This window comes from Podarcis erhardii (genome assembly GCF_964252035.2).
Source record: "Podarcis erhardii genome assembly, chromosome: 1".
Classification (NCBI taxonomy): domain Eukaryota; kingdom Metazoa; phylum Chordata; class Lepidosauria; order Squamata; family Lacertidae; genus Podarcis; species Podarcis erhardii.
This window is the reverse complement of record NC_138497.1, coordinates 68,867,722-68,888,904: the sequence shown is the minus strand read 5'-3', so window position 1 is coordinate 68,888,904 and position 21,183 is coordinate 68,867,722. Positions and strand designations below refer to the sequence as shown.

Genomic DNA, 21,183 nt, shown 5'->3' with positions numbered 1-21,183 from the left:
TTGACCCAGGTTCAAATTTTATGGAAGGAAGCAAAGTAGGTGGAAATGAGCAACCAAAATAGGCTGCATTGCTCACTAGATACTAAATCCTTAGCTAGTACAGTAATGTTATCATTTCAACACATGCCAAACTTTTGGCTGTGCCTACTTTACTTTTCAGGCACAAAGTGAGTTGAGAACATAAGAACATAAAAATCGCCCTGCGATTTTTCCCACAGCATGGGGACTCCTTCCAGACTCCTTCCAGACACTCCTTCCAAATTTCCCACAGCATGGGACTCCTTCCAGACAACCTTCCAGACACCTATCTAGTCCAGCAACCAGTTTCTCCCTGAGGTTAATTAGATGCCTCTGGAAAGCACATAAATAGGACAATGGGGTAATATTCAGGACCCTGGCATTCTGTCACATGTGCTGCTTGGTTGTGTAAATGGATGTAATGTGCTGAAAATGAAATGTACGCAGCTGCTGTCCTCAGTGCCATGGAGACTTTGGGTTCTCTCACCTTCCTTCAATGCTCCTTCACACATTATAACTTGCCTTAACAGGTTTTCCCATCTGGTCGATAATTACATTGTACCAAAGGATTATTCAGAACAAAAGAAATTTGCTTCTTCCAACCAGCTAGCACATCACAAAATCTTGGTGTGAGTTTTCCCTCTCTCAACTGAAATCTCTTAGCCCACTTTCTCACCCAAACCTGAAATGGTTCCCATGGAAGAACTGGTGTAAAGTAGGTGGGGGTGGATCCTTCACAAATATGTCCCTTTTCCCATGAGTTCTCACAGCCACATAAGAAGCTTGGCAACAGAAGTGAGATGCTGCTGCCTTGCTTGACCAAGTCTCCAAACCCAGCAATGGAAGTAGGAAGCGTTCCTTGCTTCTGCAATTGGACAAATTCCTTATTTTTCCCTGCCATGGCTGGGAGCCATGCACAGTGCTGGAAAATAGATGCCTACTATAGGAGCAATCAATCAATCAATCAATCAATCAATCAATCAATCTTTATTTATTGTGATCAAAGACCAGGCAGCAGAATTAACAACAGCAACATATGCATCCTTATCTTCTGGTGTGCTGCACAAATTCCAGCATGACACAGTAAGGGAGGGTCACAGAATGGCCTAGGCAACTGAGTATCATTTCCTGCACTTTGCTGTGAAGCATGTGTTGGGAAATAACTGGTGAATACCAATTAATCCTGAAGTCTCACATGTGTGGGGAACTACAACGAATTTTGAATTCTGATTCTGTCTTCTGCGTCATTAGCTACCTCTCCCAGTTTGGTGTCATCTGCAAATTAGATGAGCAACCCCTCAATTTCTTCCTGTACGGTAAGTCATTTCTAAAGATGTTGAACAACAACAAGCCCAGAACAGAACCCTGCGGCATCCCACTTGTCCCTTTTTTCCAGGATAACGAGGAAGCATTAATGAGTACACTTTGGGTTCAGTCAGTCAACCACCTACAAATCCACCTAACAGTTACCTCGTTCAACCCACATTTTACTAGCTTTCTCGCAAGTACATTATGGGGGACTTTGTCACAAGCCTGACTGAAATCAAGATACTGTACACTATGTCCACAGCATTTCTCTGAATGTTTGGTAATCTGCTCTAGTAAGGCATCATCCAAGTCTTCCGTCTGGCTTGGCAGTCTATAGCAGACACCCAACCCCACACTGTTGTTTCTCTCTCCGACAATTTTTACCCATATACTCTCAATCTGCTTTTCATGGATTTCTTCACAAGTGTCATGGATTTCTTCACAAGTGTACACATCCTGTTTCGTAGTATAAAATTTCCCACAGCATGGGACTCCTTCCAGACAACCTGTTTATTAAGTATTCATCCTGATTCGCTTACACAGAGGGTGGACTATGTCTGGTCTTTATGAAGCATTCATTCAGATGTTTGTTTGCTGGGAGGTTCTAGGACTATATGCATCCATCCTCAATTCATCCTGCATTGCTTGTACTATGGTTCCCCAACTTCCCATTAATCATTCATTCATTCATTCATCCAACACTTTTTTGTGCATTTCCTCATCACTTTCCTAACTGCAAAATGTTTTGTTTTGTTTTTTTAGTGGATCCATTGTGCTAAGACAACAAAGTACTTTAAGTCACTTTAATTGCACAAATCCAAAATGCCAGTACGCATTTGCATCCCTGCCCACGCCAAATACCGACAGTCAGGAAGTGACCATGCATAGTGCTAGAAAGACAGGTGGTGTCTCTGCTTTGCCTTGGCAATGTGGCAGGGGGTGCTCTTCCTCCCCTCCCCATCCCCGGCACAATGAGCAAACTTCACCCATATTTATAGCCCAGCCCTCTTGAAAAATTGCCAGCCAGTGGTTTACAGGCAGTGAAAACAGCTATGTAGTTAGGGCCGATACTTCAGCTCACACCTACACTGCCCACCCCCAGCCACCTGTCTTTATATGGGCAACCAAAAGCAGCCAAGGATAACTTATTCATCAGCTATCCTCAGTCACGATTCTCACTACTATAAATCAAAAATGTCAGTAACAGCTCTCTCTCTCATCCCCAGTTCTCACAGAGTGACTCTTATGCCTGTGAAAAAAAACTCTGGGAAAGAATGGTTTATATTAGGATTGTTCTTCAGGGAAGCATGTTTTATATTAGAATAGTTCCTCCAGAGGAGGAACAGGAAATAGGGGGGCTGAGGGAGTACTAGAGATACAAGGAATCTCCTCTTGCCACTAGAAGGAGAGGGGTTAGCTCATGATCTGCAATATGTTCAAAGGAAAGCATCATTCATTTATTCCTAATTATGCCATATTCATTCCAAACTATCCAGGACCAGTGCATTAAAAGGGAAATTAATATTCAATTAGCCTAAAGCTTCTGCATTAACAAATATTAATGAGTGGCTTTTTACTTGCTGAGGTGTCTTCTTTGAAGAGCTTTGATTATAGGGATTCTCATTTAAAGATCTTAAGGTTTTTTAAGAAGTAGCTTTTAAGATTACAGATCTTCAGAGGTTAATTTCCTGAGGCCTCCAGTTCCTTCATTTTCTGCGGAGTTGTACTTTAAAGTCACGTACTTGTTCTTGGAAGGCAGATTTTGGACCATCTTTAACAGAAAAATACGATCCTTCAGGGAGGCTCACCTGGCACCTTTGTTATGTATCCTTAGGTACCAGGCAAAAACACTTATGTCCTTTTAATTGTGTTTGTGGGAGGGTGTTATTGGTTTGCTTTCACTCTTTTTCTTGTTTTTATTATGTATTTTGTGTTATCATTTTGTATTTTTATGTTGTGAACTGTCCTGTGATCTTGGATGAAGGGCAGCATACAAATTCAATAAATAATACTAAAAATAATAATACTAAATATTAGAATTTTAAAAACTTAATTATCATCATTGGGTTGTATCCAATGATGCACTTCCACTCACACAAACTGGGGCACCTGATTTTGGCCAATCTCCCCTACACATCACATCCTCAAAAGAGCTGCCCCTGTGGGTTCAGATACTCTCCAGGTGCTATTCAACCTAAGCAGACCCACTGAAATTAATGGACCTCACTTAGACATGCTCATTAATTCCAGTGGATCCGCTCTGAGCAAAACTAGTTGAATATCACCCTCTGGAACAGTGTAGGATATAGTGCAGGGCTACAGCAAGTAAGAGATTGGGTGAAAATAAGGTGAACCACTTTGCACAACTGAGAGCCACTGTGGTGTTTACAGTGTTGGACTAGGACCTGAGAAACCAGGGTTCAAATCCCCATGAAACCTTGAGCTAGTCACTATCTTTCAGCCTAACATACTTCACAGGTATCTGAAGAAGTGTGCATGCACACGAAAGCTCATACCAATAACAAACTTAGTTGGTCTCTAAGGTACTACTGGAAGGAATAGTCAAATTTTGTTTTGACTATGGCAGACCAACACAGCTACCTATCTATACTTCACAGGGTTGCTGTGAGGATAAACTGGAGAGGGGGAGAAGTTTGTATACCACTTTGCACTCCTTGTGGAAAAGGTGGGATATAAATGTAATAATAAATAAAATAAAATGTTATTTCCATTTGCACAATGTCACCATTGAATGTAACCCATTTCGTTTTGTTTAGAATCATAGAAGAGAGAGAAAGAAGAACAGCCCATTTTATTATTATGAAGGGTCAGCAATGTGAGTTTTCTGTAAGCAAAATGTTACATTTCGATAATATCTAGGTGGTTGCAAATATTTTCCAAAAATATATCCATTGCTAAACCACCACTAATCCCGTATTACACCAATTAGGATTGGTAACCCTGCATGGATTAATTTTCATATATTATTCCATGCACAGAGGTATATCATGAACGTAGGGCAGTTAATTACAACATATACATATATTTACACAATCCACTGCAAAGAACCTACTTTTATTGCATATTTTCACATGAAAATTAGACGTTCAGTACTGCTTTGATCAGAAAAGTAATTGAAGAAACTAACTCGTGGGATTTTATGTTTGCATTTCAGGTGAAATAATTTCACATACAATTTCTTCAGTTTAAATAGAGTCGTTCCTCCCGCCGCCACCTAACCACAAACTCAGTTTGTCGGCAGAATAAGAAATCAAGTTCTATCTGGGTCACACGTAATCAGCAGCAACAAAGATTTTACTGGACAAATTTAGTTACATCTGTGCAGCAGCCACTGATGAAACAATTCATCATTTTAAAACGAACCTGGCATGCTTGTGCTTCATTTTTAATGACCCATTTCTACCTGGAATTATAATTCATGCCCACACAAGAACATATAATTTTTTTTGTTGCATATTCATCTCTGAGGGGGGAAATCCATGTGCTGAATTAAAAATACATGAGTTTTTGTTATTTGCCCAGTACTTTAAAATGCTACGACAAGCTTGACTGAAGCTCTAACTATTTCCTCAGATCTTGAGGTACTTGCCTTTGCTATCTGCTAGCTCTGCTGAGCAGAAGAAAGTAATTTCAGTGTGCTGTTCCATGCTGAACAAATTGGATACCTCGGGCCTAAATCAATTTTGTTGTTGCCGCCTCTGCTGAAATGCTGGGATCCCCCCACAGATGCTGAAATGCTGGTTGATGCTGTCAGAAACCCTAGGAGAAAGCAGAAACTTCATGATTAACCTAGAACATAACCAAGTGAGCTTTCAGAGGCTGGTTGCCCTTAGGCCTCAGAGCCTTCCTGAGGCACAGAAAGAAGTGCAGCTGTTGCAAAATCACCCTTGGCCATTGACACACATTGAGAAGCCACAGGATCGAATAGACCTGGTATAAATACAAAGAGCCTGGTTTTTCGCCTGCTGCATAGATAGTGCTGGAGATGGGGAGCAGAGCAGAGAAACTGCCTCTCCTCGTCTGTGGCTTAGCATGTCCCTGCCTCTGAGGTTCATTGGAGACAGTATTCAAGGTTTGGCTTGGGCTGCAACCGAGGGGTGCTAAATTGGAGGGTCGGAGATGGGGAATCTGGTTTTGTAATTCCCATAATTCCTAAGCTACTTGGGGCTGATGGGAGTTCGAGTCTAGACTGAGGTACAGTTGGTTTAGATTGAGGTATAACTGTCCGTATAGCCACAACATAACCCACAACCTTTGGGAAATGCAAGGAGTAGGTCTGCAAAACATACTGGATGCAGTTGTGGGGGTGAAATATAGCCTGCATTGCACTTCAAGGCCCAGCTTCCAGAGCCTCCCGATTTTGCTTGAGCCCCCCCCTCCCCGGCCTCACTTGCAGCAAGTGGGCGTTTGCACTCTGGGTCGGTGAACAAAACCTCCCAGCCGAGATTCACGCCTGTCAGCCACAGCGCTGCCTGCCCTGACAACCAAAATTTGTACTACATACCGGTACTTTCGAAGAACTCTGTGATCCAAGAACTTGAAGGGGGGGGTGGGGAGAGAAGGAACAACACACAAATAAAACATAAGCGTTATGAAAATTAGAAGGACTTTCAGAGAGGAAAACCGCAACAAGGGGGGGGGGATTATGCTTCTGGCTTTTACAGCAAAACAAAGCATCTGCCCTAGATACCAGTGTTAATTAAACCAAGCAGTTCTTCTGCTTCTGAAAGCATCTCTGGGAAATTAATTAAAATTTCATTCTGGATAAGGTTTTTACACAGAAGGCTAAAATGAATACACACACACACACGCGCGACAAAAACCCCTACTATCTAAGAACATACTGTTGCAACTTGAGGCCAGCATAGATAGTGCTGCTTTTTTGGAGCTATTGTGACTGCAGCAATTGCTGCCAGCTGCATCCATGGGGCAGATGACATGCAAATAAAGCCCCTGCCATTCCCCCCCCCCACTCTAAACTTCCTTCCTAGAATTGGTTTCTGTTATTGTCATGTTTTGATGGAAACATTTGTGTGTAAGTTCTTCTGGTCGTTCAACCCAATGTACAGTGGAACCTCGGGTTATGTACCATCCTCATTACAAACACTTCGGGTAACGAGCTCTGCTAACTCGGAAGTAGGTGCTCTTGGTAGCAAACTTTGCCCCGGGATGCGAGCAAAAGTCACACGCCAGCGGCACGGCAGCAGCAGCAGGCCCCATTAGCGAAAGCGCGCCTCAGGTTAAGAACGGTTTCGGGTTGAGAACGGACCTCCGGAATGAATTAAGCTCGTAACTGGAGGTACCACTGTACATGTTAGGTTTGCCTAGGGCATGGATAGCCAACGTGGTGTTCTCCAATTCTTAATGTTCTACTTTTCCCATCATCCTTGACCATTGGCCAAAATGGCAGGAGCTGATGGAAGTTGTAGTCCAACAACATCTGGAGGGCAGCACATTGGAGGAAAGTTGGGTAAACTGGCCCTTAAAAGGTAACAAATAGTATGTGTGGTGTGGTTTTTTAAATTGGTTTCATGAGGCCAATTATCCTAATTTTCACTCTAGTATGAGTTATCCATGACTGTACAAGCAGAGCGTAGTTGTCATGTGTGCTTTTGAAGGCTGTAGGCTTGGGCTGCAGCAACCACTGTGATCTCAGAGAATGAACAACATGTCTCCCTGTTACACAAGCAAGCCTCTTCTGTCATTCAAAATGATCAGCGCTGTGATGAAGAAGAGCAGGGGCCAACCCTCTAGCTCCACCACTTCCATAGCTGCCCCCAAGAGGTTTTATCTAACTTCATTGTCTTTGGCTTTTCTCCTGACTTTGTTGTGTCTTTTACATTCTAGCTTCCAATGCTATTTACAGTGCACTTTCAGCCACTGCTGCCAGGACATCCCTGTCTCCCAGTTTCATTGACAACAGTCACCTATCAATGCTGGCATTCAGTTATGATCCCTGGAGAGCTTTGGGGAAGAAGGGAAGACAGCTGTATACCAACTGAAGGAGCACATATTTGACCTCAATTCAGAAAGCAATTTAAATGCATAAGTAATGTTAAAACATGAATGGACCTATTTAAATCAATAGATTGCTCGTATATTTAAAGCAATGAATGGGACAAAACACTTTTCCTGCTATAATGAGTTGCTATAAAAAGAAATAATATTCAAAATACCCTGAAGGGTTTTCAAAAAGCAAATTTGTGCACTTCATTTCAAGATCCAGAGACATCTTGGGGAGAGTTTTAGAACTAGTTGAATTAAACAAATAATCCTCCCCACCATCAAAAAACAAATTCTTGCTAGCTCTTCACTGTTTTGTGAATGATACTCATAGCTTCACTGTGACATATATCAGATTGAAGCACTAATTGTGTGATCCTATGCATATATAAAAAAAATAAGTCCCATTGAGTTCAATGAGGTTTGCTACCATTCAAGTAGGTATTGAAATGTCATTGAACTCAGTGGGACATACTTTTGGGTAGACAAAAATAGGATTGCACTGTAAATCAAAATAATTTCAAAGGTTATCCCACATTACATTAAAGGTAAAAGGAACATTAGAAAGGTCAGGAACCTATTGGATGGTGTGACATAATGTTGGGGTTTTACTAAGAAAGAAAGATGGATGATATATTTCCATAGCTGTGCATGTCCTACTAAGAGTGTGTGTGAAAGAACAGCACAAGTATGGTGATGAGGAAAAAAAATGCATCCAAGAAGCAAGGCCAATAATACTTAAACCACTCCAACAGACATCTGTGTTATCTAATGAGTAGTATATTCCAGATATAAAAGCTTACTGTATGGTATGGGAAACATACATTATACATGGCCTGCATGTTTTAAACTCTTTACAATACCATTGTTAGAGGCAAAATGGAAATAATTCAGACCTCAGAGGCAGTGAGGAAGGTCAAACAAGAATCCATTGGATGGGCAAACAAATAACTAAACAGTCAAGAGTATTCTGAAAGATGAAGAAGGGGTGAAGGGGTGCAGAAGGCCCTACTGAGGTTCAGTAAGCCATACACATACAGTAATACAGGCAGCATGGATAATATATAGTACACACATACATACAATACATACCATATACTATATAGAAGAGCTCCAGAAACATAGGCGCCAAAAAATCAACAATAAGACCTGGTGGACCCCTCACATATTTTATTGGGTGGTAAGGGACCTTGGACCCTAGAATTTTGCTCCTATGCCAAGTGATTTCAAATCTTTATTAATAAAGCAGGATCACAATAATCCTTAGATTTGAAGTCCAGAGGCGAATGTAGTGTGGAATCTAGAGACATATAAAAAATGTTGTGAATATGCTTTTTTTAATAAAAAAAAAAATTGAAAAATATATATTGAATTTGCCATAGCTCACCATCTCCATCTAGTGAACACATTTGTATCATGCACTTTACAACAAACTTAAAACATTTTATTTGCAGCTATATAGCTGAGTCCTACCATGTGTAGAGAGGTTGCTCAGAGGGTTGAGAGGATCTTCAGAGTCTTGGGGTGGGGATTGGTCATGCAATGCCGCTGGCTCTGAGCCTCCCTCTGGCAACATTACCATTACCATTTGACTTATGGAAGTTAAAGGTCTTATGTGAGGAGCCTTCTGAACGCATAGAGGTTCCCCACATTCTTTAGAACAGGCATAGGCAAACTCAGCCCTCCAGATGTTTCGGGACTACAACTCCCATCCTCCCTGACCACTGGTGCTGTTAGCTAGGGATGATGGGAGTTGTAGCCCCCAAACATCTGGAGGGCCAAGTTTGCCTATGCCTGCTTTAGAACCCCAGTTTTCCAGGGTTCTAAAACATACAAGGTGTTTCCACAAGTTTAGAAGCCTCCTCACTTCAAACCTTTGCCCCCCATAAGTTGAAATGTTGCAGGAACAGTGACAGATAGCAGAGGTAGTGTGCTTGTCCCTTCACATGTTTATCCTAACTGTAATATCTAAAGGGTTTTTCAAAACTCGGAAAACTGCTCCAAGAACATATCTGATAATCACTCCACAACATAAATCATAATCAAGTAACAATTTGGCTATTGCTAAGAGGTTTCTTGGTATGGTTCTAGATTTGCAGCATGAGGATGTAAGAAACCTCTGTTTCAGATACTCCTATTTTCCTTTCAATGCATAATGAAAAACGTGAGTCCAAAGGCTAACATAAAATCCTCTAATTTTAGTCTTCATCAGAAATCACAGCAGCTCTTGGATCCTATGCTTCTATTTTCATTTATTTTCTGAGAAGTTATTTCCATAACGGAATCATCAGACACATTTAATAGAAGTTTTTGCCACTTATAAATTTTTATTTGCACTAAAAAGCCAACTCTAGGTCTATCTCTAGGGAGCCTCGTCTGTGCCAATATCCTGAAAGACGTTTTCATTAACCTTCTTTGACCTTCCATGACCATAATGTAGGCTTTCACAGAACTTATTTTCTGATACTGCACCTCTGTTAGAATATAAACCAATCTAAATTTAAATGCTCATATCAGCAGCAAATGTCTTAGAAGAATAACCTTTGTAAATGCAACATAAATCCTAAGATAATGGAGAGGTTAAAATATGAGGCAAAAATAAAGCAGCACAATTTGAAGAGAATGGGGAAGGCATTTTGGTGAAGTTGCTATTGCCAATGATGTTTCCGCATGTTCCTTCATTATTAAAACAAGAGGGAGAACTTTGTTGCTTCTGTATGTTCCTAAGTATAATTCCTTTACCAAAGATGTGTCTACTTCGTGCTTTCATAAAACAAATAAAATCTGTTAATGCTTGTAGTATTTTTGCACATGTGGGTTCTCTAAACCAATTCAACAGTCGTCACGTCAGTGTATACAGGCCTCCTCTCACTTAAGCGGGAGTTACGTTCCAGGACCCTGCACACATAGGCAAAAATTGTGAAAGTGGGGACCACCCTCTAAAAATCCTCTCAATGCCCATTTTTCCTACTCTCCAGCTCTCTCTAACAGTCTCTCCCCAATCCAGACCTAAATATCTGGAGTTGAAGCTCTGGGGCCGGCTGGAAGCTGCAGGATGTGTGGGAAAGTGGCAGCTGCTGCTGCTGCGCTACCCTATATACCAGCTATTAGGCGGGAGGCTGAGCAGCCTAAACTAGGGGTCAGCAAACTTTTTCAGCAGGGGGCCAGTCCACTGTCCCTCAGACCTTGTGGGGGGCCGGACTATATTTTGAAGGGGAAAAAATGAACGAATTCCTATACTCCACAAATAACCCAGAGATGCATTTTAAAGACACATTCTACTCATGTAAAGACACGCTGATTCCTGGACCGTCCACACGCCGGATTTAGAAGGCCATTGGACCAGAATCCGGCCCCTGGGCCTTAGTTTGTCTACCCATGGCCTAAACAAAGCCCTGCTGCCCCTCAGGTCTCTTTGGGGCTTCCTCATCCTTCACTAACATCCTTTTTGGGCTCCTTGTGAGACACGAGGACTCTCTAGCTGTCTCCCGCCAGGTTTGAATTTATTTATTTATTTATTTATTTATTTATTTATTTATTTCCCAGTGCCACAGTCATGCGTGAGTCAATCATGCATAAGTGCAGGGGGGGGCACCTGTAGTAGTTTGTAATTGTTTGCGATTGTAAGCTGCTTTGCGAAGGAAGTTCCTCAGCAAGTGGGGTATTGATATCAATAAACACCAGCCAAGAGCCCTAGCATTCTGTGGCATTCTGACCCCAAAGTTAATCATGTGGAGGGTGAGCGCATGTTTGCACCCTGATCTTTCAGATCCATTCACCACACATTACAGGGACATGTCTGCAGGGAGCAGCAAAGGCTAAAAGACTCCTTTCATGATGTGGAACCCAGCATGGTTTCACATCACATAGGTAGAGTCTACGCTCATAGAACAAGCGTTGAGCCCACGCAACTTATGGGCAGTGGGGACATTACAATGGGGCTTGGGCTAATGGGCTGTCCTCTGAATACATGCCTGAATAGGGTTAAATAGGGAAATGAAAATATCCCACAAGGAATCTTAAATAAAAGTGGCCATTGAGCCTACATTGACATTTGAGATTTTATCCGCTTCAAAGATTTCCAAAATTTCATCAACCTAGATCCTAGCTCTAGCCTTCCCCAAGTTTCAGTACATAGGCTGCCCCTATCACCTGTAGCTTTGATTGCACCAGAATAGTCTGTGCCAGTTCTGCAGGCTGTGTCTCTTCAGATTTCTCTCCAACGCATGGGCAGAGTGGGGGCTGAGCTGGCGGGGGACAAGATCACTTGGGGGGCCAAATAGCAAGTGTGAACCAACTGTCTCTCCACATGAGAAAACGCCTGAACAGGGCTAGCTTTGGAAAATCCACTCTACTTTACTACAAGGAAATTCTATATTACAGTGGTACTATAATCCATTGAAGTAACAGGCCATTGTAGTGGTACTATAAGCCATTGAAGTAACAGTCTCCAAGTTCATCATACCAAGAATGGTTGGCATTTTTAAAGGTGTCTTTGTCTCTTCTTTGCCCTGGACAATGAAGATATTTTTCCCCCATAATTCAGGATTTAATAGTTAATTTTCTGCAGTTCTCTGAAAAGAGAAGAGAGATCATTTTTCCAGGCAGTCTTGAAAAACACCATCCGGCTTAAAGTGTGCATAATGTATCATCTTGTTAGGGTTATTGCCAGGCAGAGACTCTGAAGGGAGGCATCAAATAAGGCTGGGGACTGCTATTCTTCAGCTTGCAGTTAATGATTTTGCCATTGCTACAGTGAAATCAGACCTACAGGGGAAATGGTGCCCTTTAAAGACATATCTGTGAGCTTTTCCCTATGGGGAAACTCTACTTCATCCATGACAGGATTCAGAGGACATCTCAGACACTTCAGAGTTTTAAATCCATTTTACCTTTTAGGCTTTTGTTATTAACCCTATTATTCTGGTCTGAAGAGGGGGTGGGAAGCTAGAGCCAACTCTCTTGGGAACCAATCATTTCTGCATTCTGATCAGGTGAAGGAAATTCTGTGGAATGATACAAAGCATTTTTTCCCCTAGGGAGGATTCAGAGGTCCTCATTTTTTCCCCCTACTGCAAAGTGACCTTTCTCTTCCTCCAATCACCTTGTGTTGCTGTTTCCTGGCCTTGGCAACAGATTCAATAAGCATTTATCAACCTGGACTTCACTTCCAAAACATGGCAGTAAGCCTGTTTTCTTTCTTTCTTTTTCTGCTGACTTCCTGGTTCAAGTGTTTCCACATAGTGCATGTGTTCATCTTATTTGCGGAAGGAATCGACCACAGACTACGTTGTACTTAATTTTTTTTAAATCCCTGTTACCAAGATTTAGTAATTTGGCACAGAACTTCCTGACACCCACACGCCAAGTGTGTCAGTCATCTCATCGCACTCTCCCACACCCATTTTTAGTGCCTGCAATATCTAACTCCATTTGTTGCATGTAAAAGGAACCAATTTGATCAGTGGGCAGACACTCCTTCCCCCAGTACCACCTCAGGTTCTACTATAAGTGACATAGGAGTTCTGTAATTTGAATTAATGTCTTTTTAATTAAAAAAAACATAGCCATGGGAGCTGTAGCTGATGGTATTCTAGTTTTCCAATAATTTCATTTTAGTGGCAGATGACATAAAAATAACTGCACATATGATAAATGTGAAATTGCCAGAAGTGTCATTTTCCAGATAGCATTATGAATAAAATGAACACATTCACGAAGCTGAAATATCAGTATTTCTGATACACATAGCTCCATTGTGAGACTATAAAGCTTCCGGGATGTAAAAAAGAGAGAAAAGCTAGTGCTTCCAGAATTTCAAACATTATCCAATAAAAGGTATCACCTCGTTTACTCTGCAGGAGCAACTTTTTTCTCTGTAGTGCTGGTGCCATCTAGTGGATTAAAAATTACTTAACTGGGAAAGTTTCTGTAACTTTTATAACTAATAGTTTATTCTGGTTTCGGCCTGGTAAAATTTCAATCAGACTGAGGTCATAGTTACGATGTTTTCTTTTTAACAGTTTATAAAAGTACTTGACTATGTGAAAACTTCACAAAAGCTTTTGAAACCTGGGAGAGTTTTGAAAATAGTTTACAGTGTCATGATGTGGATGGGTTATTGGTTTTAAAAATGGAGATATCTCCCTGAGTTGAAGTAAGTCCTTTGTTGGTACTTGTTGGCATCCATATGTCTCGGGAGACAATAAAAGAGTGTGCCTTATGGGGTGAAGTCAAACCATTGGAGAGTTACAGTGCCTTCTGTGGATGTAGAGGCCAGTACGGGAGAGACATGTTTTGTTGCAGCTGGGGCTACAGCAGGTGCACCTTGGCGTTTCATGTGCCTATAAGTATTTTTATGAATTATGGCAACATGTTGATAATAGGTAACCATATAAAAATGCTTCCATTTTCTGTTGGTTGGAAGAATTTGTCTGTAATAACTAGAAATGGATGCTCAAGATCAAAATGTTGTTGTTATACTAGCATGAAAGGTTGCATTTAGAATCTTTTCCTAGGCTAAGATGGACTAGCAAGACTATTTTAGTGGTGAATGGTTTTCTGTGATGTCTTTGATAGTACAGCTGTATTAAGAGCAGATCCACACCATGCATTTAAGGCATATTTAAAGCAGATAACTTCCCCAAAGAATTCTAGGAAACGTTGTTTGTTAAGGGCACAGGGAATTGTAGCTCTGTGAGGGTAAAACTACAGTTCCCAGGATTCTTTGAGGTGTAGTGGAGTTTAAATTTGTGCTATATGTGCTTTGCATAGTCAGAATTCTTTGTGTACAGTCAAATTTGCCAAAACAAAATGTGTAATATTTCTTTATTCTGAGAATTAACAGTCCCAACAATATTTTAGTATTGCATACTGCCCTTACTTGTCTGGAGCAAGATCAAGAAAGTTGAACACCTAAGCAATGAGCCTTTGAAAAGTTGGGGTTCCTTCTTCTTTTCTAATTTTGCATATGTTCACAGGCAGCTACTTCTCAGAGGTGTAATCAAAAAGGAAGTGTGGCCTGCTAATTCTAGTCTTTGTACTTGAACAAGAGCAAGAGCCAGATAATCTATTTTTGCCTACTACGGTGTAACCTTTCATGATATTCTTAGGTCTATCCCAGAATACTTCTGCCAGTGACATGTGATTCACAAGGCAGGATCATTTACAGGCAGCACCAAAGGAAGTAAAGAACCTCCAGAGCTTCTGTTCCACGGCTGGTGGAGGAATACCCAGGGAAATACTCGTAGTGGAGGGAAGCATTTTTACTGTGAAGGATTGCAAGGGCTTGTTCACCAACCCACTCAGTTTCCTTAAGCCTGCAGCTGAAGATGCCTTGCTGGAGGGAAGCAGTGGCTGAAGTCAGCTTGCTACAATGGTTGTTTTTTTGTGGGGGGAGGCCTTAGGCTGTGTGCACATTCCCAGCTTAAAATGCACCCGTCATTTTGTTTCTCAATTCACATCAAAGGTTTTAGGAAAAACACATCAGAATGCAATATTTCCTGAGAAATGACAGGATATGTGCAGGATAAGTATGAATTGTGGCTAATGTCATGTACAATGGTACCTCGGGTTACAGAAGCTTCAGGTTACAAACTCTGCTAACCCAGAAATAGTACCTTGGGTTAAGAACTTTGCTTCAGGATAATAATAATAATAATAATAATTTATTATTTATACCCCGCCCATCTGGCTGGGCCTCCCCAGCCACTCTGGGCGGCTTCCAAAAGAATATTAAAATACTATGATACATCAAACATTAAAAGCATCCCTAAACAGGGCTGCCTTCAGATGTCTTCTAAAAGTCTGGTAGTTGTTGTTCTCTTTGACATCTGGTGGGAGGGCATTCCACAGGGAGGGCGCCACTACCGAGAAGGCCCTCTGCCTGGTTCCCTGTAACTTGACTTCTCGCAGTGAGGGAACCGCCAGAAGGCCCTCGGTGCTGGACCTCAGTGTCCGGGTAGAATGATGGGGGTGGAGACGCTCCTTCAGGTATACTGGACCGAGGCCGTTTAGGGCTTTAAAGGTCAGCACCAACACTTTGAATTGTGCTCGGAAACGTACTGGGAGCCAATGTAGGTCTTTCAAGACCGGTGTTATATGGTCTCGGCGGCCGCTCCCTGTCACCAGTCTGGCTGCTGCGTTCTGGATTAGTTGTAGTTTCCGGGTCACCTTCAAAGGTAGCCCCACGTAGAGTGCATTGCAGTAGTCCAAGCGGGAGATAACCAGAGCATGCACCACTCTGGCGAGGCAGTCCACAGGCAGATAGGGTCTCAGCCTGCGTACCAGATGGAGCTGGTACACAGCTGCCCTGGACACGGATTTAACTTGTGCCTCCATGGACAGCTGTGAGTCCAAAATGACTCCCAGGCTGCACACCTGGTCCTTCAGGGGCACAGGTACCCCATTCAGGACCAGGGAGTCCTCCACACCTGCCCGCCTCCTGTCCCCCAGAAACAGTACTTCTGTCTTGTCAGGATTCAATCTCAATCTGTTAGCCGCCATCCATCCTCCAACCGCCTCCAGACACTCACACAGGACTGTCACCGCCTTCACTGGTTCTGATTTGAAAGAGAGGTAGAGCTGGGTATCATCCGCATACTGATGAACACCCAGCCCAAACCCCCTGATGATCTCTCCCAGCGGCTGCATGTAGATGTTGAAAAGCATGGGGGAGAGGACAGAACCCTGAGGCACCCCACAAGTGAGAGCCCAGGGGTCTGAACACTCATCCCCCACCACCACTTTCTGAACACGGCCCAGGAGGAAGGAGCGGAACCACTGTATGACAGTGCCCCCAGCTCCCAGCCCCTCAAGACGGTCCAGGAGGATGTTATGGTCGATGGTATCAAACGCCGCTGAGAGATCCAGCAGAACCAGGAAACAGCTCTCACCTTTGTCCCTGGCCCGCCGGAGATCATCAACCAGTGCGACCAAGGCAGTTTCAGTCCCATGATGAGGCCTGAATCCCGACTGGAAGGGATCCAAATGGTCCGCTTCTTCCAGGCGTGCCTGGAGTTGTTCAGCAACCACTCGCTCAATCACCTTGCCCAAGAATGGAAGATTTGAGACTGGGCGATAGTTGGCCATCGTGGCCGCATCTAAAGATGGTTTTTTAAGAAGTGGTTTGATAACCGCCTCTTTCAGTGGGTCTGGGAAGGCTCCCTCACGGAGGGAAGCATTCACCACCTCACGAAGCCCATCACCCAGTCCTTCCCGGCTAGCTTTTATAAGCCAGGATGGGCAAGGATCAAGGAGACAGGTGGTTGGTTGAGAACAGAAATCGTGCGGCGGCGGCGGGAGGCCCCATTAGCTAAAGTGGTACCTCAGGTTAAGAACAGTTTCAGGTTAAGAACAGATCTCCAGAACGAATTAAGTTCTTAACCTGAGGTACCACTGTACACTGCTTCCCAAACCAGTGGTGGGAACGCACTGAATGCAGAGGAAATTGGAGTGTATACACAGCCTTTGTTATGTCCCAGAAGCTTTGCCCTCCTTATTTATCACTCTCTCCTTCTGCCTTTTCTCTGCTTCACTTTGTGTTCTGCTCACTGTACTGATGGGTTATAAAAATTGGTATGGAGTTAGCCCCGAGTGCAGCAACTGTTAATGTTACTGGAAGAGCTTCTATGATGCCTACTGGACTTCCACACTGAAATCTTGATGCAGCCAGGTTACCTCATTGAAAACACAATGCCAATTTGTTGTCTTGTTCTAAATTTCAATCCTTCTTCAGAAAAAAAATATGCTTTTTTTCAGTTTCAGTTAATAGTAGGACAGAAACAAGGCAATTGGCATTAAGGAAATGCTTAAATACTCATTAAGGGAAGACATGAGTAATGTGAGATTCTGGGGTTAAGGAGACCAGCATTTTTCATTTAGTTGCCTGCACGTCTGTGCAAAATATTTTAACTCATGTTCCAGTGCAATAATTTGCCTGCAAATGATAGTGTTGTTGCTGTTGGGTTTTTTTTTTTAAAAAAGAACATCTACTGATGTTTACAAATAGGAACATGTCTTCAGAAACTATCATCTGTACAAGTTGTTTCTGCTAGATTAAGCTAGTTTAGCCCAGATTTTATAAGACAGCCAAGTGTAGAAGATTGTGAGCAATCATATGCACATTTGCTAAAGAAACAAATCCCACTGAAATAAGTTAATACTCTTTATGTGAAAGACTGTGCTGTTAGAGACCCTAGCAATCCTATCAGTCTGTTATATGAACCATTTTAATTACTAGTGTTTCTGAGTTAGATGGCTTACCACTGGTTATGTGCTCAAAATGGTAGGCATTAAGACTAACAGTTTGAATGCCAAAACTGGAATGACACGGGGCTACAATAACCAGCACCTGTAACAAGCTACACTTCCCTTGATTCTTTGAGGGGAAGTCATGTGCCCTGAATATGTGCTGAATGTGCTTTTGATGTATGGTGTGGATATGGCACAACAACAGTAACCTTAAAGCATGCTTAAGAGCTCCCATTTTGGACCCACAGTGCTGGGAAGGTTTCCCCCCTATCTAAATTGCTCCCCAAGCTACTGTTAATCCAACCTGAGAAAAAATAGAGGTACTTGTGGTGGGAGATTTTACAGTCAAAACATAACTACCATGCACAATGTTAGCTAATGTATGAAAGGGGTTAGGACCACAGAGCTATATTTGCTGAAAGGCAGTCTCAGAAATGAAATTGGTAGGGAAGGCTCAGTTAAGTCACACCCCCTTACCTCTGGAAGTGAGGAAGTAAAAGTTTATCTCCTTACTCTCTTCTCTTCAAACCTTGTAGCCAATTACATATGTGAGACTGGCACTCCAAGCCCGGACTCCACATTTAAATAAACTTTTTCTGAATTTTGTACTCAAGAATGCAAAAATGCATTGGTTTTGCTGTAAAATTGAATGATGCTTGACTGAGACCTTGGTCTACATAAGTAAAGCATCTAAACTTACTTCACAATGTGGTCTATTCACTGCCAGAGGGGTAGAGACGGGGGAGCACATTGTGAGCGCCTGAAACTGGATATTCAAAGGTCTAATAGCCTTTGTTTTCCAAACTTCACAAATACTGCATAGATTTGTATTTTTAAACTCTGCTGGGGGCGTGTTTCAAGCCCCACACTTTTGAGTCAAGTCCCACACTTTTTAAATTCTGGCAGGCAGACATTTCTTTTGCACTTTCCCACACATATTGGACTTCAGAATTAAATATACTTCCCCAATCTATTCCCATAATTTGTTTCATACCTATATTCTGCCCCCCAGGAGGAAACCAGGATTAAGAGCAGCTTGGAGACAGGAACAGGTTAGGGGAAAGGGTTGGCTTCCCAACCCCAGCATCACGGCTTAGAAGCAGAACTATCAGCAGTACCATCACTGCTCTCCCTTGTCAGCCTGTTTGGGCCTTCAGTCTTCAGACAGGGATGCAGAACCTGTGGTCCTCCAGATGTTGTTAAGGCTCCAACTCCAGTTAGTTGCAGCCAACATGGCCAGAGGTCCAAAATGACTGGAGTTGTGGTCCAGCAACATCTGTAGGGCTGCAGGTTCCCCAACCCCTGCCTTAAGCTGTGAGAAGTTAACAACTCTTATCACCTTAAATGGCTATCAACTTTATTTGTGTCATAAGCATCCAAAGACAACTTGTTGCCAAGCTGTATGCATCTGACTCAGGATTTTGTCTATGGAAAAGCATGTCATAATATAGTTGTTGGTGATGGATCCCATCAAAGTTCTTTTAAGTCTTGCTGGCTATAATGGAATAGTAAAAAGCATATTCTTTTAAATCTCTTCCACTAAATCAATGCAATTTAAAACTATGTGCTGCCTTGGAGTGTTTCCACTAAAGGCAATATTTATTTATTTAACAACACCCACATGGTGCCCCATTTACATAAAGTTCTCTGGGAGGAGCTGTACATCAAACAGCACAACTATTCTGGGGAAAATAGGTTGTGGACTGTAAGCATTGGCCAGAATCCAATGTTATGTGGATGGAATTTCACTTGCTAAATGAGACATCACCGTCCTCTTCCCCTCTCGGGCCACCAGATCTGATGCAGAGAGCCTCTCAACCCTCTGGAGCAGGTTTTGAGAGCACGCAAGGGGCTGCAGGACAGAGAAGAAGAAGGTGAAGTCCCATTTTGTGCACAGAAGTTGGCTCTGCTTGTGCATGAACAGCATTGGGTATAACCCTTTGGCTCTAGTTGTTTGATCTGTCAGAGGAAAGCCTATGGGCATTGACTGGAGAATACTGTAAGCTCCACCAGACACAGTATAACTTACTTCAGTGTATTATACATAGGCTTCCACTCCATGGTTAATTTAAATCATGGATGTACTTCTGCACCTGCAATGAGATTTGAGCAAACTGGGCACAGTCTTGGTGCTTTTTTCCCAGAGGGTACCCAATGCACCTGTTGTTGTTGTTAAAAAGTGAGACACTTCCTGTAACAACTTCATGGTAAGTTGTTGTTGTTGTTGTTGTTCAGTCGTTTAGTCATATCTGACTATTCGTGACCTCATGGACCAGAGCACGCCAGACACTCCTGTCTTCCACTGCCTCCCGCAGCTTGGTCAAACTCATGGTAAGTACTGGCACCTATTTTTCTAGGAAAAAAGCACTGTACAGTCTTAACATAGCTTAAGTAAAGAAGAAGTGTAAGAATGGGGGGGGGGGATGTTTCCCAGCATTTAATCTGATATACTAATGTCCTTTAATTGGCCCTTTATCTGCCTTGTTACATCCAGACAGGTTGTTTTATCATCGTAGATTGTGACATAAAGGGCATATAACAGTCTTTGTCAGGAGACAAGGATCACCATATGGTTTCTGTCTTGCTTAATAGTCTCTTTCATTTGTTACAAATTGGTAAAAATTACAAGAGCCTAGTCCTATGCTTGCCTCACAGCGCCAAGCTCTCCAAGTTACACAAAATAGTACATGTTGTCGCAAAACAAAGTAAATTATGCAAATTGCTCAATTTGCATGATTTATAAAGATTGCTGAATTCAGCTTTCCTTGTGGCAGAAATTGTGCTGTCTTGGCATATAGCTTTAATATTTTTTTAAAGAGCAGTTCTTGCAACCCTTCTATTGACGCTTAACTTTTTCATGCATATAGCATCGCTGATAGGTTGCATCTTTCATTACTATGGGGCAGTTTGGTCATATAAACACTTTGCAGTGAGTTCCTAACTTGTCCTGGTAAGACACCATAAGATGCTTCTTGTGTAACAATTTTCTTCCACGAATGTCACAGCACTGAAAGGCTGATCTTAAAGTGTGTGAGAAATGTCTTGCTGCATGCAGGAAGAAGTGGGTTATTAGATTCCCCCTGAGTAAGCTTTTCTCAATGAGCTTGCTGTATTCAAAACAGTCATGTTCCCGAGCCAGACAAAAAAACAAAACACTTTGCAGATTTGTTTGAACAAATTGTATTTAATAAGGCACAAGAGGCTGAAATGACTACACATTTCTTGCTAGTTAACGTATACAATGTACACAACACCAAAAAAATAAGAATATGTAATCTGTCATATAACCATGAAAGAAAAAACACCAAAAGAAACAATGAGCTGTAACTGTATTTACTGGTGTTTTACTACAGAAGAAATTCAATTCAATTATGTTAACTAACAAGTCAGAAAGAGTGTGGAGGCAAAAGCTTGATTCACTTTAATGCCTGCCACATGTTTTCATTTCAAAATGTTCAAGTCAATGTAGTGCTAACCTGCATGTGTCATTAGCGGACCTGGCATGTTCAAACACATGTCTGCTTTATTTACATGTAAAGTGGGGGGTGCACTATTAAGGGCCATGTGGGAAGCAGAAGCTGG

At 42.2% G+C, this 21,183-nt stretch overlaps 1 long non-coding RNA gene across 1 annotated transcript; it reads right to left on the bottom strand.

Annotated features, from left to right (window-relative positions):
• Positions 1-4,382: 4,382 nt before the first annotated feature.
• Positions 4,383-6,132, bottom strand: LOC309330979. The gene is made up of 2 exons (XR_014151675.1): positions 5,637-6,132; positions 4,383-5,106 (listed from the first exon to the last, which is right to left on the bottom strand). It is a non-coding gene; the product is annotated as an uncharacterized lncRNA (long non-coding RNA).
• Between the last annotated feature and the right edge of the window lie 15,051 nt (positions 6,133-21,183).